We start from the raw sequence: 10854 nt of genomic DNA, 5'->3' as shown, positions 1-10854 counted from the left end.
AATTGTTTTATTTAATTATTATTATATTTATCTGATCAAAATCTTCTTGCTACAAGATCGCTGTATGTACTAGATATGAGTCTTCTAGCTTCTTCATAAAAAAAATCAGCTTGGTATTATCTTCGCTATGGTAAAGGAAAACAACAAACTAACCCTGAGGGTTGCCTGCAAATTCGCTGCCATTGTAATTTCCTAAATAGTTTATTTATTTTAAATTCACTATTTGATTCGTTCATCTTTGGAACTACTTTTGCTTGTTTTTTGGAACTAATCGAAAACTTCAGCGTTGACAAAGAAAAAAACTATGTACATTTCAATTTATTCTTTTACAGTGTTTGTTTTTCTTTTTTGTCGTTAATTTCTTGGTAAATTCTTTAAATTAATATTAATAAATAAGTTATATATAAAAATTAATAAATAAATAAATTAATAAAAAATATTTTTTAGTTTAGTTGTGTGACATCAAAAGAGGCTTCAAAGACAAAATATGGCTACCTTGCTTTAGTTATTTCGAATTGAGCTTGATGCAGCTTTTTACTTGTAAGTGTTTAGAGAAAAAGCATCCATAGCAACGTGATTTTAGCAATCCGGTAATGGGATCTGTCATTATATGTACTCGGGGGCAACAAAAGCTAGTCCAGTAAAACTAAGAAAAAAAGGCCAAACTTTGACATTTTGAAGAACAGAAATGTCTTGGGCCCCAAAATGTTCAGGAAAACTTGCTTAATAACATTTCCAAAATTGGCCATGCAGAAATATATGTTTTTCAAGGAAAAAGGGGGGGGGGATAACGAATTTTAAGTTCTGTAATATTTTCTGGATTGAAATGTTGTTTACTGTTAATTCAAGTCCCGGGAGACTGAATTTTACATCATAATTGAAAAAATCAGTTTTTTTTGTTTTTTTTTTAAATTATGTATTATATTACATTGCCACAATTGATATTTCTACCCCTTCTGGCCTCACCTAGGATGAAAATTGGGTACTTAGTGAGGATATTTTTCAATTCTTTCGACACTTTTGGTCTTGCTAGTCTAATTAGTTGGAAACGACCTTTCAATCCTCCAAATACTTCAAAAATTTAGATTCTAATTTTTCACCCCCTCTGACCTTGCTAGAATGGATTTGGGGTTCTAAGTGATAGAAGTTTCCAAATCTGATGTAATTTTTGTTCTCCTCAGACCTAAATTAATAGGACACGACATTCCAATTATGTATTTTATTGAATTATGTGTTATATTATTATAATACAACAAAGGGTATTTTTTCCCTTCTGAGCTCGTCCAGGGTGGAAATGGGGTACTTTCCTCAGACTATAATTATTAGGAAACGAACTTTCAATCCACCACATATTGTACGAATTATGATTCTAAATTTTCCTCCCCCTCTACCCTTGTTTGGGGGGAAATAGGGTACTAAGCGAGGGAATTTTCCAATTCTGATCTTATTTTCGGTCTTCCCAGACTCGAATAGTAAAACGATCTTTCAATCCCCAAGACTGAAAGTCACCAATGACTGGAATATGGTACAAAATATTGGTTTGCCTATAAATAAGGTTTAAATGACTGGAATATGGTACCAATGACTGGAATATGGTACAAAATATTGGTTTGCCTATAAATAAGTTTTAATGACTGGAATATGGTACAAAATATTGGTTTGCCTATAAATAAGGTTTAAATGACTGGAATATGGTACCAATGACCGGAATATGGTACAAAATATTGGTTTGTCTATAAATAAGGTTTAAAAAAGACCAAAAGCATTATTTTTGAATAGCTCCAAAACTAAATGATGCGTGAAAAAATATCTTCATTGCTTTGCAAAACAGTGACACATAATTTCATTTTTACTCCTCATAAATGAGCTAAAAAAGATTCCGATCAGCTTGAAAATTTCCTTTTTTTTTATGGATTAAGGGAAACTCAAATTTTATTTCAGAGCTAGGAGGCTGCTGAGGGGCCTGGAAATTCACCAACAAGATTTTAGCTCTGAATGGTTTTCAACCTAATAAAAAAAAAGAATTCTGTTGGTCCAAAGATTCGCAACCGTGCAGCCCTCAATCGGGGTTAAAAAAAAAGAGCCAGAGATACCTACGATTGGCACGGATTGACAGAACCCCAGTGGCCTAAAAAAAAAATCTACTGTTTTTTATGAAAGCTGGCCATAAAAAAACAGAAAAAAAAAGAGCTAGAACTTTTGTTGTGCGGCTTGGTATACATCAACAAGGTTTTACTACAAGACAATTGTGGTGCACACTTAAAAACAGTAAGGACACAATCCCCTCCCCCCAAAAAAGACAATAAATTAGGATTTTTATGAGCTCTATTGGTGCTTTGGATATAAGGCCACAAAAATAATAGTTCCTCTGTAAAGGGGCCTACAAAAAAAAACCCAAGAGCTTTCTATCTGAGCGACTAGGAACTCATAACAGTCAGTTCCTGGGCCACACGGGCTCTAAGGCTCAGAAGAAAGCTGTCATTGCATTTGGGATGGGTTTTTTTTTCGTCCATACCAAAAAAAACTTCTAGCTTAAGTAAAAAAAAGTTTTGTTCTCAGCTTAAGCTTTAGGGTTTGCTTCTCTTTCTTGAGCTAAAGACCCTTAAGTTAACGATCTAGTTACTATGACTAGCAATCAAAGATAGCCAATATCTATAAACGATGGCGCAAATGCAAAGTGGCTACCCAAAAGCTAACCTTCGTTAAAATAAAAAAGAAACAGATTAGTTGGCCAGCTCTTCAGCAAACCGAAGCCGGCAGCTCTCCCACTTTCTTAGGTATAACAATCTGAAAAATAGTTCTTAGGTTACCATTGCGATCGCATGATGGTAGGACAGCCATCGTTTTGTAATGTGTTATAGGAAACTGAAGACTTGCTGGATCGACGAAAGGTACTGCGGTATATAGGAGTGCTATTATTGATGTTAAAACTAAAGATGACCGCCTAGCATTGTCGGTACTGTCTAAAGCTAAATTTATGAAGGATAACTATTTTCTCGGAATCTATGACGCTAGTAGATTCCAGGATGAGAATTTAAGGGAATCCTTTCAGGAACAGTTGAATATTAAAATGGAGAGTCTGAAATGTGACAATGTAGAAGATGGATTTGTGGAGAGCAACGAGACCACAATCAATGGTTATTGTAAAAGATATAAATAGATAGAGCATTGTAAGAATGTGCTGAACTTTGACAAAGCTATAGGAAATGATATAGAGAAGAATGAAAAAGTTTATGACACTTTAAAAAATAATAAGGCACCGGGTATAGATTCTGGGGCAAAAGAATTTTGTTTTTTTTTAATGACGGCTGTGAAAGTTAGCGATAAATTACCAAAGATTGTGAAAGTAATTTTTGAAAAGGGGAAGTATATCAAGCTCTTCTATATAAGAGGTGATAAGAGTGAGCTTTGTAATTATGGAAGCGTTAGCGGTGTCTATGTAGAAAGCAAATTACGTAGTATGATGATACTTTTTAGACTTATAGACGTTGTAGATAGTTTCAAAAGAAGGAATGTGTGGTTTTAGGAAGGGGAGGGGGTACGTCTACAAAATTTCACTCTTAGATTAATAATTGAGAAGTGCTAGATTCACCCGACACTTTTAGTTTTAATGATTAGGATATAGTGTTTTATTCAGCCGATAGAAGAGCCTTAGCGAGAGTCTTATCTTTGTATGGTATACCAGATAAATACACAAAAGTGATTAATGCTCTGTATTAGAAAAATTGCGCTGCTGTGGCTAAGTTAGGAAGTACGGTAATAGCTGGCCTTATGTTGAACTAGGTAAGCCCATTAGAGTGATTAATGCTATATACGAGAGCAATATTGCGGAAATTAAGGTAGGAAGTAAGGTGAATAGCAGGTATGGTGATGAACGAGGAGTTAAGCAGGTGCTCTATTTTATTTGAGTAAGAAAATGGAAAAGGGAATGGGAGAGCATGGAATCAAATTGGAAAGTAAAATCCAACTTAGATTATACTGATAATTTAAGTGTCCTGGATGAAAAAGTTAGCAAAATGATGGATTTTTTAGTGGTTCTGCAAAATCAGGCTGCGCCAATAGGTTTGAAGGTTAATGTTAAGAAGACTAGGTCACTAAGACTGGGAATAAGTGAAGGCGAAGAAATGATGTTGGGTAATAAAAGATCGATCAAATGGATATCTTTGTTTAAGTAAGTAAGTAACACTGGGTTTATTTAAAAAAATTAAGTGTACATCATTGGTTCCCTGAAGCATGCTTGTGCGGGAGAATACCCTCCTAATAAATCAATAAACCAAAAAAAAAAAAAAAAAAAAAATATCTAACAAAGTAAAAAAATAATTAGAGCTCAACTTACCGGACCCGAAAACCGACCTACCCCCAAACAACACCCACACAAAATTACAATATTTATAATAATATTCAGCTGCAACTAAACCCTCCTCAAAAACATAACTTAACTGGCACAGAATAATCCATCCAAAATACACACATCAAAACAATGGTTCTTTAGCAACTTACGAAATTCCTGCAAACCCCCAACATTCCTCAAATCCTCTGGCAAACTCTCCCAAACTAACGGAACAACATGGCAAATTGAAAACCTAGACCTAGACATGACCATAGCTGGTCTTCGCACCAACTGAGAAGATCGTGTCAAATGATCGTGAATAGTAGACGCAAGACTAAACATTCCTGAAAAACATGATGGTAACTCCGAAGCTAAATATTTAAACATAAACAGAGCATTATAAAATACGCATATTCCTTCCAACGGTAGAATTTTATACTCGCAGTAAAGATGCCTCACCGAATGGTCAATTTGATTACGATACAAAGCTCTAAGTGCCATATTCTGCGTTACACAGAGCGGATGGAGGTGAGTTACGAATGTTTTCGACCAAACCATACAACAGTAAATGAGATATGGGTGAACCATAGAAAAATACAACATTCTCAGAATTTCTCACGGAAAAAGGTACCTAAGTTTACGCATAATACCAATATTACGCCACAATTTGCTGCTAACAGATGCAATATGGTCTTAAAAACTATGGCTTTCATCAATAATAACACCTAGGTATCTAGTACTAGTAGATCTTACAATAGTATGGTGCCCTACTTCTATCCTATTTATCCACGGATAATGTCCAGTAATTCTACCATAAATCAAAAAATTCGACTTATTATGATTCAGTTTCAATTTATTTACTCGCATCTACTTTTCAATCGAAGAAATACCTTGTTTCAATATAGTCATCAACTCATTTTCAGTTCTAGCAGCTACAGTAAAATGGCATCATCGGCAAAACATGGTAGAAATCCTTAAGTGCCGTAAGTATCAAGGTCTAAAGAAAAAGACACATTACTTGAAGCTCTACAAAGGTCATTAATATAAACCAAAAACAACAAAGGACCCAAAACGGAACCCTGGGGTACTCCAATCGAAATATGTTCAATTTTAGATGCAACTCCATCCATCACGACGCACTGAGTCCTTCCACTAAGAAAACTAACTATCACTTTCAAAAAATCACCACGTATACCACTACTATATAACTTTTGAACTAGTATATCATGATCAACACATTCAAATGTTTTAATAATATCCAAAAATATTGAAGCTATCTTCAGACCCTTGTCTAAAGCATCATTAATAAAAGTTGTTAAAAACAAAACTGCATGCTCTGTAGAATGATGACTCCTAAACCCAAACTGACTAGAATAAAAAATTGTCTTTTCTCGAAAAAACTTACCATCCTAGCATGAATCAGCTTTTCAAACACTCTAGAAATAAATGGCAGCAAGGATATCGGTCTATAATCACTAAAACAATTCTTATCCCCTCCTTTAAATATCGGTTTAACTTTCGTGCACTTTAGACAATCGGTAAATATTCAAGATTTTAAACAATTATTTATCAGTCATAAAAAATGACTAGATATAAAAGCTAAAATCGACTTCAAAACCTTTAATGAAATAAAATCGCCTCTTGATGCACCATTTTTCATATTTTTTATAACATCAAATAATTCATCAATAGTTACAGATTTAAGGTACGCAGACACATCACAATCTTCAGGTAGGAACTGCCAAAAATCTCCATCTTGATCAATTACTGGCACCGATGATGACACACGCTGCCCAATAGTAGCGAAGTGATTACACATCCCATCTACAACATTATTATTCATTCCTATATTATCTGGATTGATCAAGACGCTACCAGGGCTAGTCGCCGACTTGATCAAATTCCAAGTCTTACTCGGGTTACCCTCAACATTTTTAAACCTAACCTTATAATATTCTACCTTAGCCTGTCGGAGTACAGCATTTAACCTACTATTATAAACTATATATATTTCTTTATCATGAGGATCATCGCTTCTTGTTGACAACTTATATAAAAAATCTGTTCTATTAACTGACTGTAACAAACTCTTTGTAATCCAAGGTTTTTTCGGAGACACCCTTCTCTTCTGTATTCCTGACACTTCACAACATTCCAACAACGTATCCTTAATCTTACCATACCAAAGCTCAAACTTCAAATTTAAATATAATTTTTCTTGTAAAAATTTAAAATCTAACTGTTCTATCCTAAGCTTAAATCTTGAAATAGTATTTGAATCAACTAATAATTTCTTAGGCTTAGGGCGAGCATCACTCTTAATATTAAAATTCTTCAATATACCCGGAACTAATATTGCCAAACCAAAGTGATCCAAAACATTGTTTAACACAACACTCGACGAATCATGGGGAACATTCAAAAATACATTATCAATTAGAGATGAAGATGACTCCGTCACTCTAGTACAAATATTTACAGCAGGATGCATCCCATAACCTAACATTAAATTCGAGAAATTCCGGGCTTTTAAGTTAGATACTAACAATTTCAAATCAATGTTAAAATCTCCACACACAAAACACGGCATGTTCTTACGAGTTAAAAGGTCCATTTGTTGCTCTAATAATTCTAAAAAACAATCTACACTAGCTGAAGGGGGGTGGTAACAAACAGCAATAAAAAATGGGTCACCATTCTTATCAACCTCCGCAACAAAACACTCAAAAACATCTCTCTATTAACGGACAAATCATCCCTAACCTTCACATTCAAATCAGTTCTAATATACAAGGCAAGTCCTCCATGCTGATGGTGAGTACGGTTCTTAACATACATATTATAATTTAAAATATCCAATAGTCCAGAATTATTATTCATTAACCATGTTTCAGTAAGTGCAAGAATATGAAAATCAGATAGCATACACAGCTCCGACAAATAATCCAATGTACTATTTAACCCCTGACAATTCAGATGAAAAATGCCAAGTTTATCCGGTGCCAGTCTAGCATGTAAATCAACTGGGCACTTATAATTAACCTTTGGAAAAACATCATCTACCCCCATATCAAAATCCCTGTGAAGTACCCCTAATCCTAAATCCAAAACACTCAATGGATTATTCTCAAGCCAATCCAAACGATCATTACGAACAACTACCATTTTTTTTATAAATATATATATAAAAAAAAGAGAAGGAGAGTAGTTAGTAGAGATGCCTTATTGAGTCCCACGCCCACAATACCCCTTCGAATCCCGATCCGGACACTTTTTTTAAAACTCCCACGCCCACACCAAATAAGGGCATAGCCTCCCTAGGGAGAACACGTGGTTAATGGGGTCAATGACCTCTTTTTTCCAAGGTCGATTTATTTGATGTTTCTATGTGTAATAGCTCCGGGGCGAAGGTTGCACATGCGCATTGAATTCTAACGGGAACAATGTTTTTGATCTAGGACTCGAGGGGGAAGTGAATTTCCGAGAAATTGATTTGCGTAATCGAAGGAGAAATGAATTTCCGAGAACTTGATTGCATAATCGAAGGGAAAGTGGATTTCCGAGAACTTGATTGCTTAATCGAGGGGAAGTGGTTAGAGCTAACGAATCAGTGTCAGTATAGAGTCAGCAGTCGGAGTGAAAGGATTGAAAAATGAATAAATTTGAGAAAGAGAGAATTAGATCAAATCTAGTGTTTATGGAAAAACATTTGATTTTGGATGATGATTTTCTCGAGTTATCTCTTAAACGCAGGATATTCTCTTGTCAGGGAACACTTGACAATATAATGAGGAGTGATTCTCCCCCATTGGACTATTGTATGAAACTTTTAAAATGTGATTCAAATGCTTATAGCCAATTTATTGATATATTAATTGGAACAAGGCAGAATCATATTGTGGATATACTTTTGAAAACATTGCCAATGGATTCAATGTAGATGGCTCCCCCATCATTCGAAAGAGGTAACGTCACAGAGCTACTCCTCTTTCCCGCCATGTCCCTCTCCTTGAATTTATCGAACGAAGAGGATCAGTTTCGTTTTAGCTGTGAGTGAGTTGACATTGGAAACCGAAAAATGTTCTATATATGTCCATTGTGCATGTACACTCTTGGCAGTTGCAATCAATGTGAGAATTGTACAATTATTGATGACTATAGTGAAAAGTGTAAATTATGTAATCCTTGTAAATTACATAGAGGCTATGCAGTACAAATTAAAGGATGTAATTCATGTCTTGAGGAGGTGTGTGACTCTCATCCTAGAGGCCACTTATGTTCCAATTGCCATTATGATAAATGTCATCAGTGGGAAAATACTTACCCCTTTGTGATTGGAAAGAACCCTAACCGAGATTTTAGTTTATTTCTACGAGATTGGCATAGTCGCGGATTTAAATTATTCTGGAAGGAAGAATCAGGTCTACAATTCCACTGTTGTGCTAACAAGACAATTTGGTTTCTACGTCATCGTTGTGATGACACCACCTACTATGACTATAGACCCAGTGATATTTATTTGGCTGTGATGGAATTTGATTCACCACTTGAAAATACTATATGTGATATTGCTTCAAATAGACAGATTGAAACTCTTGAATTTCATAATATGAATGCAAATAGTATCATTGACTATACAAAGAGATATGACAAGAATGAAGTTACATTGTACTGTAGAAAATGTGACCCTGACTTTGCAGTCAATCAAGATCAATATACAGTGAATCCAAATGATTTACCAGCATTAGTGGTTCACGATAGTTGCCTATACATCGAAGATGAAGAAATCTAAAGTGAAGATTTAAAGACATTGTTGTATATATATACATTTTATCAATAAACAAACTCACATACATTTTTTAAGCACTTTACTCTTAGGGCACTGAAATCAATACTATATAGGTCTGAGAGGATATTTTCCACTAGAAAGTCATTCAGACGGGGATTGTCACTATAAATGTGGAGAAACTGCTTGAAAGTATATCCACGACATCGGAACACAAAATATAGTAGTGCATGGAAGCCACAGCTTTTAGTCGTTAGATCCTGTACCCTCTTTCGATTTTGAATAATAGTTTTCCCACTGCTCTCTATATAGTTGCTGATGTGAGGCTTGTAGAATGTGAAGGGTAGACCTAGAGGATCAAAAAATTCGAGCGTTTTCTTTGTTTGATAGATGCATAGCCAATGATCCGTTAACACAGTCGATGGACTACTATTAACGATAATCACGGGCTTGTTAAAACGGTGAATTTTTCCAATAAAGTTCGAGGGCAGACAATAGGATGCGTACTGGGACAGGTAGGGATCCATATTAAATACATTGATTATTTGACTGGTGTTCATGGCGCCAAGTCTAGTAGAACACTGCCTTCGGGAGTGATTTCCCAAGAGGTTTCATATTTATTGAGTGAGATTAGGGCAATACTCTGAGCCAATGGGTCGGCAAATGTACACTCTAAACGCACACTCCCCGTACGTACTATACTCATATCCTGTGTACCCGAAAAATCCAGTACAATGATACCATGTGTTTTAGCAAACATATCTTCGGTTATATTTTCGTATTATTTCCAGAGTGTATGTGCCTGAGTTTGCTTGTTTGCTGTTAATGGGATAAAGTTATTGCACTACTTTGAGGTTGTTTTCATATTGATTTGTACCCTTTAATAGACAATTTTACAGTTAAGTTAAATTGAGTGATTCTCCAATCCCTAGAATAGGTCTTTCTTTTCGGACCTCCTCACCAGCGCCATCTTTTTTCTTAAGTTGATTGGGGCGCCATCTATAAAGACAATTTCTCCCATATCATTAAGGTGCTGATTTCTACTGGGAACAAGCAGAAGAGGGGAAGGAACTCCCCGCAAGCGCCGTACTGTACCCGCTGGTATATTCAGTTACTCGAAAATTGCGGGGACAAGGTGAGGGGGTACTTACACTTCCCTTGTTCCTGGGTGATTTCAGTAGGCGATCATTCAGTGCTCGACGCGTGAAGGTGTATTGTGTGCGAAAGAAAATAAAACGTTCAAGATTCTGGACTACTTTCAGCTCTCGAGCAGTGAAGTTCGTTGGTATGACACAAGAGACTATTTACGAATATATATACGCGCCTGTCCTGAATTTCACTCAGACAAGTTTGCGATATGCCGATATTTCCCGTGACGCGGTGGTTGCTACGGGAAGTAAATTTTTCGGAAAAGACATTCTGTACGCTGCGCGTTGCAAACTGAACGATATTTTGCGGCAACTTGGAGATGAATATGTAATGAAGGACCGCCGAGCTGGTTTGCAGAGTGATGTTTTCATGGGTGATTTATACGATGCTATCAAGAATGCAGAAAACTCAGCCAATTTCACCTATAGATTTACTATCTGGAAAATTGGCGAAGTGCCTAGAATACCGCAAGATGTGCTGACTTCTCTTTCAATTAGAGTTAACGAGTGCACAGAGAAAATAGAGGGACTAATCGATCAGTGTAAGATCTTCCTTCCGTCAGGCCCTACTGTCTGGCCCCCGCTACCGA

Source organism: Artemia sp. Qi Xiang Cuo, chromosome 13 (assembly GCF_049724085.1).
Source record: "Artemia sp. Qi Xiang Cuo chromosome 13, ASM4972408v1, whole genome shotgun sequence".
In the NCBI taxonomy this organism is placed as follows: domain Eukaryota; kingdom Metazoa; phylum Arthropoda; class Branchiopoda; order Anostraca; family Artemiidae; genus Artemia; species Artemia sp. Qi Xiang Cuo.
This window is presented reverse-complemented; position numbering follows the sequence as displayed.